This window comes from Pleurodeles waltl, chromosome 7, assembly GCF_031143425.1.
Source record: "Pleurodeles waltl isolate 20211129_DDA chromosome 7, aPleWal1.hap1.20221129, whole genome shotgun sequence".
In the NCBI taxonomy this organism is placed as follows: Eukaryota; Metazoa; Chordata; class Amphibia; order Caudata; family Salamandridae; genus Pleurodeles; species Pleurodeles waltl.
This window is the reverse complement of record NC_090446.1, coordinates 671,887,867-671,903,271: the sequence shown is the minus strand read 5'-3', so window position 1 is coordinate 671,903,271 and position 15,405 is coordinate 671,887,867. Positions and strand designations below refer to the sequence as shown.

General features: G+C 42.9%; 1 protein-coding gene across 2 annotated transcripts in view; it reads right to left on the bottom strand.

The window, feature by feature from the left end:
• Nucleotides 1-15,405, bottom strand: part of DPYSL3 (dihydropyrimidinase like 3) — a 305,571-nt gene that overhangs the window by 114,677 nt on the left and 175,489 nt on the right. The gene's annotated exons all lie outside the window — the stretch shown is intronic.

Sequence of the window (15,405 nt, the reverse complement as noted above, 5' to 3'; positions counted from 1 at the left end):
TGGCAAAGCCAGTAGGCCTCACCTAAATGAGAGCTATTGGCTTTATCAATGACTTTTAGCCACGGTATACAGCAGCAGGACTGTGTAGCATGGCTAAAAGTAAAGTTTTAAGAGTCATGCACTTCTTAAATTTAATGTCATTTTTTAATCAAAGAGTGCAGCCTGAAGTTAGTTGCCAATTAGCACAAAGATGTCAGAGGAGGTTGTAGGGAGAAATGTGCAGGGGTGCAACGAACTTGAGGGGGGGACCTCTGCGAAGTACATGGAGGGAGGCGCCCTCCCTGGCACACCACCTACCACTTTTGCTGAGGCGGCCCCCTAGAGGTCAGGGGCCCTCTCGCATCAGGGGGGGCTGCAGGGGCTCATGTTACACCACTGATGCTATGTTGGAGGTGATAGTGTAAAATAATGTTTAATTGCTACCCTTGTTTTGCCTTTACTTCCTGCATGGCTAAAAGTGGCAATCTTCTTAAGCAATGCTTAGGGAAGAGGTTGTGGCATGATGGCCAGAACTGTTGGGTTTGGAGCTGGCATCGGCTCAACATCCTGTGATTCTGGGCAAATCACTCATGCCTACAAAAATGAATATGTCCTTGTTTAATGTAATTGGAGTGCATGTAAATTGTTCAAAGCAAAAAAGGAAAAATATTTTTTAAAAAGCAGGAGCAATGAGGGTGGTGGTGGGGGATGGGTCAAGCAGGGAAGCAGGGAAGCAGGAGGAGATGGGCAAGCAGCTACGCGAACGTTGGGAGGAAGCAACAATGAAGGGGAAACCAAAAAAGTATTGTCTGCTAATTGAAAAACAACAAAGTTTACAGGGATGTTATAGTTGGGTTCTGAATTTACTCTTACAAAACCATTGAAATTCAGCAGTTATAGTTAGAGTTATTTCAAGTTATAACTCGCACCATCACCATGCACAGTTTTCTCATCAATAATTTTATTGCAAATGTTGCAGTGCTAATGTCAAAGATGCCATAGAAGATGTCATCAATGATATTATATGTGGAGTAATTAGCTGAGCATTGCAAAGGCGCAAGTTATAGTTACGTTAGGGTGCAAGTTATAGTTACTTGAAATAATTCTATCTATAACTCCTGAATTTCTGTGGTTTTGTATGAGTAAATTCAGAAGGTAAGTATAACGACCCTGTAACCTTTGCTTTTTTCAATGAATTTCTATGTTTTTTTTTATGTAAAGTAATTTTAGTTACTATATGTTAATCCAACCACCGATGCGCATGGCCTTCGGCTGTGCACGGCCAGGGTTGGCCACAGCCAAGCACTTATATAAGTACCCAACCCAGCGCTGCACATGGCCTTTAGCCGTGTGCAGCGGGGTTGGCAAAGGGCCTGTCTCTATCTGTGGATCTGTGAGTGGGTGCGTGAGTGTCTGAGTGGGTCTGGAAGTGGGAGTGGGAGTCTATGAGTGGATCTGAGTGGGTGCATGAGTATTTGAGAGAGTGTGTGAGTGGGCACATGAGTCTCTGGGTGCATGTATGAGTGAATTCATTAGTGTTTGAAGGAGTCTGTGAATATTTTTCAAAACGTTTTTCACCATACACGATATTCATGAATTATTTGGGAATATTCTTGAATAATTTGCAAATATTGTGCGTGGTGAAACAAAATCATTTTAATCCCATAATTTGACCCTCAAACATCCCTATATCACACCTCACAGTACCTCTACCCTGACCCATTATGCTACTTTTCATTTTGTTTCTTCGCCACGGGAACCGCGTGCCAGCACATTAAAATGGCAGCCACAACTTTCTGTTCAGGTTGTAGCTAGCCAATTACAGCACATCTATTTGTGTGCACATTTGTGAATATTTGTGAATTATTCACGAATCCTTCACGCCTCCAGATATCTATATTTATTTTTCTATTACTTTCTCAAAAACTAACAGATTTACAACAAACAAGAAAAAGGCTTCTTTCTGGACCAAAAGCTACCTTTCTGCCAAATTTGGTGTAATTCCGTTCAGCAATTCGGGCTGAAGTCACGTTCAAAATCCCTACAGGAATTAACAAGGGAAACACAACTATTTTGACACCAACCAATTTCTCGCCCCCCCGCTTGATAGATCACCTTGAAAATTCCCATCCATAACAAAAATCTCTGGAACTGTTTTTGGGGAAAATTTTGGAGATTCATCAAATGGCACCAATGATATAGGGAAGTCAAAAAACTCTTCTTCTATGGAATCATGGTCCTAACTATAACTACCCAATAGCAACCAGCATTCTGGAGCCATTTATAGCCCTGGGGACCGCCACACCCCAGGGCCAGTTCCTGCTACCTCTCGAGGTGCCCACCCTCGGAAGATTGCTGTTTGCTTTTGCTTGATGGGAGCTGATTTATCCCTCCAAGCAAAAGCAACTATAACTCCGCTTTCAGGAAGCAGGAGCTGTCTTAAATGCTGGTTAAGTGAAGGTTTTATCTCTTTCCCTGCATGCAAATATGCATTTTGTATTATGTATCCCTGGAGAGGTGGTGGTCCCCAGTGCTAGGGTGTGTCTGTGTAGCCCCCCCTTTCGGCCATGCGTGGTGCAGGGTTAGAATATAGTTAGTTTCTGAATTTACTTTCACAAAACCATAGCAATTCAGCAGTTATAGTTAGACTGCTATTTACCCCAGATATTAGAGCACTCATGACAACTTTTATAACATCATTAAAAATATTAATATAAAATTAGCAGTCAAATTATTGAAGAAAAACTGTGCATGGGGAGGCGCAAGTTACTGTTACCTTATGGAGCGAGTTATAGTTACTTGAAACATTTCCATAACTGCTGGATATCTATGGTTCATGTGAGTAAATTCGGAACCTAATTATAGCGTCCCTGTAACCTTTGTTTTTTAAGTGACTATAGATGTTTTTTTTAAATCTATTTCCTAACTATAACATCCCTGTAACATTTTTTTTTTTTTAATGAACATATATATATATATATATATAGGAGAGACAGGGCGAGCAACAGTGACGAGGAAGGTGGAGGGTGCGGGTCAAGTAAAGACGGAGGAGGGTGGGAAGACGCAAAACAATAAAGACGAAACAAAAAAAGTACATCAATAGAAGCAGGAGCAGTGGAAGGAAACTTCATAAGTTCAGTGGAAGGAAACGTAATTAGTCCATGCTCTAGCGAGAAGAGACAGGCACAAAAATTAATTGAAGCATCCATGCATTTACCAATGAGTAGCAAGGAAAAGGGAGTGACAATCAAGCTAGACAATGGTAAGTAATATGGAAACTGCAAGCCCCTATTGTGTATATGATTGTGTATACAATATCTCTCGCAAGAGAGAGCGAATGTGCTAGCAGCACAAGAGCTGTCCTAGGAGACATAAAACTGTGCCTAACGTATTTTTTTTACCTTGCCATACAGGGAATCAACAATTTTTTCCCAATTCCATTTAACGCCTAAAAAACGTGTTAGGCCGTTGATGGATGCATGTACAAAACTCCAAGTTTAGTGCAGTTCTGGAAAGGGTTTGACGCTTGCAGTATGAGGTTATCGGGGCTCTTGTGTGCGACTATATAACTCTAGGCTAATATCCCAGTTGCCACCTAGCCACCACATAGGGGCCCCTGTGCAGTCTCCAGTGAGAATGTCCTCCCAGGGACTTAAGGGTAATCACCTGCACGCCCGCCACCTCCTATAGAAGAAGGGACTAAAATGGCACCTCATCTTATCCTGCTGCGGATGAGCACCACTAGAGAAAGGAGCTTCCACTGGAAAGACTCCATTGTGCCCAAAGCTACGTTGACGGCCCACTAACAGCTGAGTTTTGCCTCACAAGTGCTCCGTACGTTTTTGTAAGAAAGTCTACCAATACATGGTCACACTCGACATGACCACTCTGTAAATAAATAATGGTGCTTATTCTACGTATACATATTTATTGGTTTCTAGTGGATGAAACGTGCTTCCCCATCCCACGATGTCAGTTTTTGCATTTCTTCATCAGTAGTAGTTTCCTATTTGCTGATTTATAACAGTACACAGTGCTCGAGGTTGCTTTCAGTATCAAATACAGTTCCATGTTTGTGTAAGTTGAACTCGGGTGTGATTTTCACAAATCAAAAGCAAAATGGCAGATGAGGCAGTTTGCATTTTTCTTTTATGCTTTAAAAAAATAGTATTCTAAACTGCCAAACTGCAGCACAAATGATGATAGTGACGATGATGACGAATAATAATAATAATAATCTTCATCACCACAAAAATATAAACACAACAATAACCATAAGGACATTATTGATAGGAATAATATCACCACCTACAAGTGTGTCCTAGAAAAGTCTGCTTTAAGCACCAAGGATCATGGAGATCCAAGACAACAATGTCATAACAATGCTACAACCTGATGGACTTCTTAAAGTATAGATTGAAGCGAACTGCATAACGTTGAAGCTAGAGCTCAAGTGTTTGACAAAACATGTTTACCTCAAGAAGACACCTGCTCCACATAGGTAAAAACTGAAGAAGTGACTAGCCTCAACTACGAGACACATCAACAAGAAACCTATAAAGCACTTACTAACAAGAGATCATATAAATGTAAGCACTTCCAATCAAAGATTTCAGCTTCACCTGAACCCCATTTTGATGTAAGATTAGCACCACCGCACGATGTGACCAGATGAACCCTCACAATGGCAAAACAAGCATTGGCAATGCCAGTAGGTCGAGCTTATGAATGCAGTATCAAGCCAGACCTGAAACTCTATACCTCACGGTAAAACACCATACATTATCTAATTATCTAAGACATTTGAATAGCATTACAATGTCATGTGTTTGCACCTGAAAGTTCAACTTCAGGGACCTGGAAAAATAAACAAAATGATTACTGCAATGTGGTAGACAAACGAGTTTGTGTAACAGCACACAACGTTTGTCCAATCAAACACGTGGGTGCCTCTCTCTAGGGATGCTCGAATAAATGTCTGCTGACAGCTGCACTGTCAATCCAGCCCATAAATAAACACCTTAACAAGGAATCAGACTGCCCCATAATGAGCCTGCATCATTTACTTGCGTTTTCCAGTAGTTGCATTGCACCAAGGGTGATACTGGGTTCCATTTCTTCTAGTTTTAGCTAGCTGGTAGTCACATTCAGTCTCTCAGTCCCTGTCTTACATGTTGGGTAACCAAGGTGACATACTCTGCCATTCCCAATGTGGCTTTCTTGTCCTCAGCCTATAGCAGGCCCATGCTTCTGCAGATAATTCCATTTAATTTGATTTGAAGTTACTTGTAAAGCACATTCAGACCGCTAGCAAAAACGCTCTAAGCGGCGTGAGAAAAGCAGTTGTGGCAATGCAGAGAGCTACTCTGAAAAAAAACAGGTTTTGAGATGCATATGAAAGGTAAGTATGAATTAATGCATCTAATCTGGACAAGGAGAGAATTCCAGAGTTTGGCCACAGCCACTGGGAAGGCCCAATCGCTCCATCTAGGTTTCTTACACAGGGGTACCAGTGCCAACCGTAGGTCTGCAGATGTGTATCCTGATCCCTGAGAGTGGACAGCCTTATGGGTCGTGCAAAGGGTTTTAAAGGAAATACATTTTCTTATGAGTAACCAATGAAGTTGTCTGAGACCCTCCCTGGCAGAGGCAAACGTAAGTAATCCAAGCACCAAACGGGCAGCCGCATTCTGAATAAGCTGAAGCTTATTCAGGGAAGATTTATTAATATGCAAATACAATGTGTTTCAGTAATCCAATAGTGCTGTAAGCAGAGCTAGGACCACTATCACTCTGAGTTCTTTGGGTCCAAAAGGTAGGACATTTTTTTGGATTTTAACCATCCAAAAGCATGCACTCGCTGTTCTGTTACCCTGCATGTCAAATGTCACGGAAATGTCAGACATGGCCCCCAGGTGCTCAGCTGCTGCAATGGGAGTGGGTAAAGTCCAACAGGACTCAGGCCACCAGTGATTGCTCCAAATAGACCCATTTACCCCAAATACCAGGATCCCGGTGTTATACCCATTCATCCTCAGCCAGTTCTGACTCATCCATAGGCTGACCTCTCCCATGCAACCATGGAACCTATCTACCACCACTTCTCAGCCATCCCTGACGAAACAAGCAGCTGAAAACCTGCCTGCAGGGACTCGAGCAGAATCCATGAGCTGCTTCTAGCTGAGTTTTGCAATTATTTCCCTGCCACTTATGTTCCTTGGATGTTTGGAAAGCCTGGGCCTACCCGTGATTTTTCGTTGCTTTGATCGATTATTTCAATTACAGCAACACTAGGTTCCTCATTCTTTATTTTATTCACACTTTAATTCATTTTTTTTCAGTTACTGTCTCCTTCTTTTTATTTCCGAGTAGCTGCACTGCAGCAAGGAGAAAATTATGCTGCTTTTTTTCTCCGTTTGTTCAGCTGTTGGTCGCTTTCCAACTCGCGGCTCCTCGCATACATAGTGGCTGACCAAGAAGAAAGGCTCTGCCCACCAAACACACCCACTGCAGCCGTCTTGTTCTCAGCATATTTCAAGCCCACCCTGCTGCAGACTCACAGCAGGAAAATTGCTAGCACTGTGGCATTCCTGCGTTGTTAGTATTTTACTTTTATTTTATTTCAACACAATTTCTTTGTTGTTAATTATTTGGAAGCCTGGCCCCACCTGACACTGCGTTGTTTTAATCAACTGTGTTAGCTATAGCAACACTAGGTTACTCATTCTTTACTTTAGTTACGTTTTATTGTATTGATTTTGCAATTTCTTTTGTTTTACTTCCGGCTCCTGTCTCCTGCTTAGGGGTTGGGTGACCAAGCAGACACACTCCGCCCCTCAGCCACATGCAACGCAGCCATCTGATACTCTGCCTATTTCACGCTTATGCTGCTATGGACATGCAATGGACACATACAGCGGGCAAGCTGCTGGTGTGTCAAAGTCAAGCCAATCTACACCTGTCTCTACACTTTGTCTGGGTACAGGGCAGGGAAGGATGCTGTCAGTTTTTTTTTTCCTACACATATCAGGTAAGCCATCCTGTCCCTATCCACCCTCCTCTAAACATGACCATTCCTGCCAAACTTACTTTCATCCCTCCCACCACTTACATCTTTGTATTTAAGCCCAGTATCACTTCCTCACGTCAGCACCTCCCATAATACTTTTTTGTCACCCTCCAACTTGACACCTCCCCCGACCTCAGCTGTCAATAAATTGTCCATCTATATAACCTCCTATATGATTGGGAGCCCCTTTGATGCAAAATTACTCCCCCATAAAATTAATTTTAACTCTTGCATGAAAATTATTTTAGTGTATCATCCTCCCAGTCAGACTATTTCTTTTCTCAGTTCCTCCACAAGCATTGCTTCCTCTGTTAGTCTCAGGCCCATTAACTTTATCATACTCGGGGCCTCGGACGTCAAGATAGACAATTCTACTGACAGTTCAGACGGCAACTTCAATGCTGCCTCCTAGAGGTCTCACAGCTGCCTGCTGATCCCACATATAAAATAGGGAACACCCACAACTTGCTGCTTGCACCTACTGAGTATGCCCCTTTAAAGAAGGAATTTTATTTCCTTGGGCAAGTGATAAGGAAGTACTCTTCATCATCACCCATCTTCTACCCCACTCAAATCGGATACATCCCCTTCCTACATACAAAAAGACATTGGATCAAAGTCAATTGTTACTTTGGTAACAATGCTCTCAGACACGCCGCCCCCAATATGTATGTGGAGGTTAATTGATGCACCTCCTCCTCCTTCAATGATTGAATAATATTTGCATTAGACGCCCCCATGAAGCAACATAACATATCCTCACACTCCCTTGCCCCTTGGTACAATTAAGAAGCTACTTAAGTGAAAAGACTGTAAAAATGTGAAAGGCACTGATGCTGGTCCTATTTGGTATTAGATGAAGAATTATATAAAGAGGTAAAGTTTAAATATAAAAGAATTCTGCACAATGCCGGTATCAATCCCATATAGTACATGCCTCTAATCCCACTTAAAGAGTCCTTTCTATTTTCAACAGTCGTGCTCAGCTTGAATCTACCAAATCTGCTGTTCAACCTTCGCAAAGTCTGTGTTCAGACCTCTCTATTTTTTTTCCATTATAGACCATACTTCCTTTTATCCAGCAGCCTTGGTTCAAACTTTCCCCCACCTTCTAAACAAGAGCGAATTTAATCTTTCCAGCTTCAAGCCAGGTACCAGAGAGAAGCTCTTAACTAAAATTAGTCAAATCAATTCGGGGTCACCAATGGACCCCAGTTTATGAAAGTTGTCAAAGCGCTTTCCTTTCCGAGCTCCTCCGTTCTTACCTCTCTGCGCAGTGCCTCTCTAGTTTCCGGTCATGTTCCTAACATCAGGTCCAACAACTCACTCAAGTCTCCGCTTCCTTTTGCAGCCAAAAATCACAGAATCTATCATGAATCAGCAACTGTCACTCGAAGTGGGAAGTCATAATTTAAATACGGCCAAACAGTCTGGCTTTCGTCCTCAGTTCATGACAAAATGGCTTGCTGGAACAACGGGGGGCACCTGGTGCATTCTGAATGAAGGTGGTGACCTGTGGTACACTCTGGATGAAGGTGGCGATTCCACACTCATCATCCTCGACCTCCGGGCAGCATCTGATATGGTGCCTCACACAATGCTGCACCAGGAACTAAAGACACCACTCCTCAGTGGCTCCTTTCCTTTTGAACAGCCCACTGTCCAGCAGTCTCATTGTCTCTATACCACCCGGTGCCTCCGCCGGTCAGCTGCAGTGATCCACAGGGCTCCACTTGTAGCCCTGCCCATCTAATATCTAAGGGTCTGATTTAGAGCTCAGAGGAATTACTCAGTCACAAATGTGACAGATATCCCATCCACCGTATTACAATTTCCATAGGCTATAATCGAATTGTAAACGGGCGGACGGGATAGCTGTCACGGCTGTGATGGAGTAATCCCCTCCGCCAAATGAAAAATCCGGCCCTCGGTCTCTCCATTACCTATTCTTATAGAAGCTTTTGTTATCCGTTTCTTGCCCTATGCAGATTACACACAGCTGAACCCCCACTTGGGTGGCAACTTCACTAGCCAATAAATACTTTTCAAGGAATGGATTGGAACAGTTGCAAATTAGATGAATTCCAATCTCTCGACTTTACCTCCAACAAACTGAAGTAAGGTTTTTCAGTAACCCCTCTGCACACTGGCTGCCAGTATCTAAAAGGTGTATCTTCAAGACACTCTGCCTCTGCCAAAAAAAGTCCCCCAACTGTCCAAACCAGCTATCACCAGACTTTTTACGTGATATTCTCCTCAGAACATTTTGTTCCAGCTCAGCTAATCTTCTCACTATCCCTGGTTACCACAAGTCCTCGGTAGGAGGCTGTGTTTTTTTACATTGTCACTTCCCAAAAAGGAAGCTCCTCCCCACCCTCCCAAGATCCAAAAGTAGTCTACTGACCTTTCGCGAGTTCCTGGGAAATTGCTTGTTTGCATGTTGATGTTGCATTCACTGCTTCTCCTCCAGTGCCACAACCCCCTTCTTCTGGGTATTTGTGCACTTATAAAATGGCATTACAGTACAGCACTAGGGTAGACAAGTCCTATAAGGTGCCAACTTCAAGAAGAAATGTGCGAAACATGTGACTAACCCAAAGTCAATTCAGCACATGAAAACACCAAAATAGGGCAACCGAAATATAGGACACTTTTCCACGATAAAAATCAGTCCTATATATGACACATGCCCGGACGCAGTGCAGACCTGGCAATGAAATTGTTACCATACCGGACAAATGTCATAACTCCACATAGGGACATGAAAAAAAGGACTAACCATATATGCCACTTTCAAATGTAGGGCTATCCTAACCTAAAAATGTAACCAGGCCCACAACAAGAATAGACTATATCTCACTAAAGTGAGCTAAAACAGAGCCACCTTCGCAAATACATACAATTAGGGGCAGCCCAAATAGACACTAGAAATAAGGAAGCACTCCTTATAAGTGCACAATTCAAAGAGCATGCCACTGGAATTAATTTGGCTAACATAAGACACAACCTAAGATGAGATCAGACCAAGAAAATTCCTACACAGGAGAGACTGGCCTACCATAAAGCATACACCAAAAATAAACCAGCTCGGCGTACGGAACACACCAATATTAGACAAGTCTGATGAAGAGCTTTTATGAGCCTGGTATCTTCTGCCTGCTCCAAGAAAGGGGAGGCAGGAGAACAGGAATGGGGTTAGGCTGTGGTAAAGCAAACAGCACTCCTTAAATTGATAGTGCAGGAGGTGGAGCGCAGAAGTGAATGAGATAGTGGCGGGGCAGTTGAGACTCTGGGGTTGTGACTTTGCTTGGTTGGCCTTACGGAAGGGCACAGGCAACAGCTACCAAACAGCAAAGGTCCACCCATAGTTCTTTAAATTTGTGAGCTCTGCTTTTCACAAAGTTTGGAAGGTTTAAAAAAAAGTGTGCAATTGGGCAACCCTGCACCCCTATACCCAGCATAGAAACCACCACGAGAAAAAAATATAAGATGACCATGGAGCTCATCCCTAAATGAGGCAACCTGAAAGCAAACCATGCCCAGTCGTCCTTAAGAAGGAACTAGCTTCACATTTTGCACAATACAAAGTAGAACCAACTATACGTGGGGTGTATATCAAGCAAGGACCAACCTGACAAGCCACAGCCTAAAACGAGACCAACCCTGGAAAGAAGTGTGTTAGAAACAAATAGTTTATTATGATCAAAAGAAATCATTACACTAGGTGATGCAATTTTCAGACATTTTCGTCTATTCGCTGTATCGTTTTATTAGTTAAAATGTATGTCTGTGCAAATGTAATGGTCATTTCTGTTGAAAATGTGTTGTCTGTAATGGCAGTGTGCTACCACACCATGTATACGCCAGTCTACACCACTCCACTCTGCACCACTCCACACCATTGCACTCTACTCTGCACCATTACACTTTAAACCAATTAATTGCCACTGCACGCTGCACCACTCCACTCTGTGCCACTGCACTCAACGCCACTTCACGCTACATCTTTCTACTCCACCCTGTTCCACTCTACACTCTGCCAATGCACTCTTTGCTACTCTACACTATTGGACTTTTCTTCACTGCATTCTACACCACTCCCGTCTAGGCCACACCAATCTACTCTGCACAACCCCACTCTATGCCACTGTAGTCTACAACACTGCACTCTGCAACACTGAATTCTATGCAACTGCACTCTATGCCAATACACTCTATACCAATGCACTTTACTCTGTAACCCTGAACTCTATGCCCCTGGCTCTATGCCAGTCACCTGTACACCACTCTAATCTACTGTGCACCACTGGACTCTATACCACTGCACTCTACACCACTGTACTCTAAGCCATTACTCTTTATGCCATTTTTACGCAAATGCACTTTGCCATGCACCATTTCACTCTACGTCACTTCAGTCTACTCTGAAACAATCTACCTTATGCCACTGCACTCTGTGCCACTCCACCCTACACATTCTACTCTTAACCACTGCACTCTGCACCAATGCACTCTACAAAACTGTACTCTGTCACATCACTCTATGCCACTGTACTCTACTCTACATCACTGTACTCTATGTCACTGCTCTCTGACAGTCCACTCCTCTCTACACCACTGCACTCTGACACTCTACTGTGCAACACTGCACCCTCCATCACTGAACACTATACCACTTTACTCTGCACTACTACACTCTGCACTACTCCACTCTACGCCAATGCACTCTATGCCACTGCACTCTGTGTCACTTTACTCTACTCTGCACCACTCTATGCTGATCTACTCTGCGCCATTCTATGCTACTGCACTCTATACCTTTTGGCTCTATTCTGCATTCTACATCACTGCACTCTATGCCACTTGACTCTATACCACTGCTGTTTGCATCATTCAACTCTACTCCACTCTGCACCACTGCACACTGTTGAATTCAATGCTACTGCACTCAATACCACTACAGCAAAACTCTAAGCCAATGTGCTGTACGCCAGTCCACTCTACTCTATGCCACTCCAGTGTATGACACTCTACGTGACTCCACACTATGCCAAACCAATACATGACACTCTCTGCCAGTCCACTCTAAACACGGTACTCCAACTTTTCACCTTTGCACTCTATGACACTCTGAGCCACTCTCCTCTACACCAATAACATATACCCAGGCTGAACAGCAGCCACACTGGTGTACAATATGGCTAAAGTGCATTGACAAAGCCAATAGCTCTTGCATAGGCGAGACCTATTGTCCTATGCTTGTCAAGTAGGTTTATCATACGGCAATGGGTCACATCAGACCACATGCACCAGCAGTAGACTTTCACTTAAGAAACTAACGCAATCTGGGCCATGCAGATTTGTTTGACTTTAAAAGAATCAAATATCTAAAAGAGTTTATAACAAAAATGAATAAATGCTAGTTGTTAAAGGAACGTGCCAGAGTAACATGCGGTTATAACTTCACCTTATTGGTTAAGTATAGAAGGGTTCCTATCAGTACTATTCCCTCGTGGGACTTCATATGGCTTTTCTATACAGAATGGGTGCCTGATTGTGAGATCATTCACCACACTTCTCGTGCCCATCCCCTTGCACGTGGCCACAAACAATCCTGCACGCTACATCAGCTCTCTCCCAGCAGCACGCACGTCGAGCAGTGTTATGATAACGGAGCTCCCATCTGAATCCTTGAAATCCTTGCACATTCTGGTGGTTGTGGCCATGAGTAAACTTGGAAGCATGTCCAGACCATATGACACTGTCAGCAGCAGGCCTCTATGCAGTGGGGACCTTAGCTCCGGAGCTCACACGCTGCACACCTTCCTCTCACACACATCAAAGATGGCACCTGCACACAGTTTCAAGACATGCTGCTCTAATGTGTTGTAACGTTGTCTGTGGGTACCTACAAATTCCATTCCTCTGGCAGGAAAATGTGATAGGTAAGAAATAACAAAATCACAAACATCCAAATTTCTCCCTCAAAATAAAGCATTTTTGTAATGTGTTTTGCCGATATTTTTACAATAATGACATGTTTCTAAAGAGGGGCTAGCTATTTTAAAAACCATTACCAATTGTGCACACACTTCAAGTTACAGACATTGGTAGATGGAGTTTTCTCTACAGTGTAGAAAGCGGTATGAATTTATGTTCTCATCACAGGTTCAAGGAGAAACTAATATTTCAGTCTGGGACTCCACCAGAGAAGTTGCATTGAGAACCCAAAGAAAATGATCTAGGACTCTGGGTTGTGAACTGTGTTATACTAACGACAGCCTTCGACATGTAGACCAAGTTCACATTTAGCTGTGCCAGTTATGTTGAGACGAAGCAGCAGCTAAAATGATCAACAGGGGTGACCACATGCTCCTTCTTTAGTTGTGGGATGCCTGCTCACAGAAATGCCTGAATACATTAAATGATGAATCAGGGCACGCAATTACCTACTGCCAGGGCTATGAAGAGTGTCCATGACCAAGCCAAGCCCTGCCAAGGCCCAGATTTATAAAGACTTTGCACTGAGTTTGGCTTACGTTTTTGAAGCAACCCACTGCAAAGTGTTGTATTGGTATTTACAGTCCAACGCATAATCACGATTTATGCGGGCTGTGAATGAAAGTAACACAAAGCTGCACAATGCCCTGAATTGCATTGCTTTGCATCAATGGGGTGTTCCATGAGTGGTGCATGAGCATTCCAATACAAATACCCATGGGTTTTGATGCAAATCTTTGTATACCAATAACTGCTGACAGGGATTTGCACCAAAATCCAGTGCCCCCTTGAGGCAGGTGTAAAGTGTAATTTCTCCTCTTTTTTCTTTCTTTGCATGTGTTCTGCATTCTACAGCAGATATACAAAGTGGGAAATCCATTAAAGCATATTTTTATTACTGGAAGGTACTCCTTCCGCTATAAAATGATGCTTACCACAGTGCAGACATACATTCATTAGGGCGCAAGGGTGTCTGAGTTGATGCATACCTGCATAAAGTGCACCAGTGTGGGGAGACGGCAGAACAGCACCATATCATAGTAGATGTGGCACGCTTCTGCCTCTCTTTCAAGCAATGCAGTGTAGTAACTTACTTTGCTGTTCTCTGTGATTTCGTAGTAAAACTGTCTGTTGGTCTCTGGCTTTCACACTATGTTGATTTGTCTGTGTTGATTGAGAACCCTTTCAAATTATGTTAGTGAAAACAGTCTCAAGTGTTTACTAAAGTTACTCTGAAACAACTCTGGCATAGCAAGTGTAGCCTAATGAACCCTTATTCTAGGACCACACCTCTACTGCCATAAGTTGTGCTCCTCTACTCTGGTCATCCAAGGCCATTATCAAAGCTTCGGTGAGCTCTTGGATGGTCTCGTAATATGGTTTACTTGTTTCTCATCTCACAGGACATCCTCTTGAATGAACATTAAAGAATGCACCTTCTCAGCCCAGCTCTAAAATCCAAGCTCAATCCTGCATCCATGTCAGTTTCTCACTTTCGGTTAAATTTCCAGATTCAGCTCATCTACCTCCTTGCCAATTATCTCCTTTTGTCTCAGATGTCAGATGCCACCCAACAATTTCCAGGACAGTACATAAGCCAGATGTTTGTGAGGTAAGCCATCACACAAGCCACAGATGAAGATAGCACCCAAGACATGCTACCTCCCTCTACAGATCAGAGCCTCCTCCTCACTTCTTGAGTTCATCAAGAAGCTGAAGACTTGGCTCTTTTTATAAGCACCTTGGAGGACCACAAAACTACACACTTGCTCAAGCGTCCGAATACCCTCTCAGTGATTGGTGAGCTATACAAATCAGTATAACATAACCTAATGTTCTAAGGGGAATATAGTAGGGTAAATCTATGTCCTCTTTGGGCAAAGCAAAAATGGCAGATCCATGTTTTGCTGGCAAATTGTAAAAACTGATTATCTACTTTTTCAAAATGTCTGTAAACAGCTACTCACTGTCAGAAAGACACCTGCTTTAATTTTTTTATGATACGTGTACTTTCTACAGTAGAAATAAATCTGCATTGTTTTGAGTGCCATCTTGATATTATTTATAATTGTAGCATATCCAAGACACTTTTATCTTCAACCTTCTTATCTTTGTTCTAAATGTTCCTTAAATTTGTGTTTGAAAGGTGCTGGCCATAGAATGAAAGAGATGGTAAGGAACTACTCTCTTGAGTTTGGTCCAAATTTTAGGCTGGGAGGAGATGTAGTTTAGAGGTTAATTTAATAGGTGTGCAAACAGAATAGCCACATTCTAATCTCAATCTTCCCTCTTGCCAAATTGTGTGATCCTGGGCTAAAGCGCTTCACCATCTGTTCTCTAATCTGCCTAAAAATCTT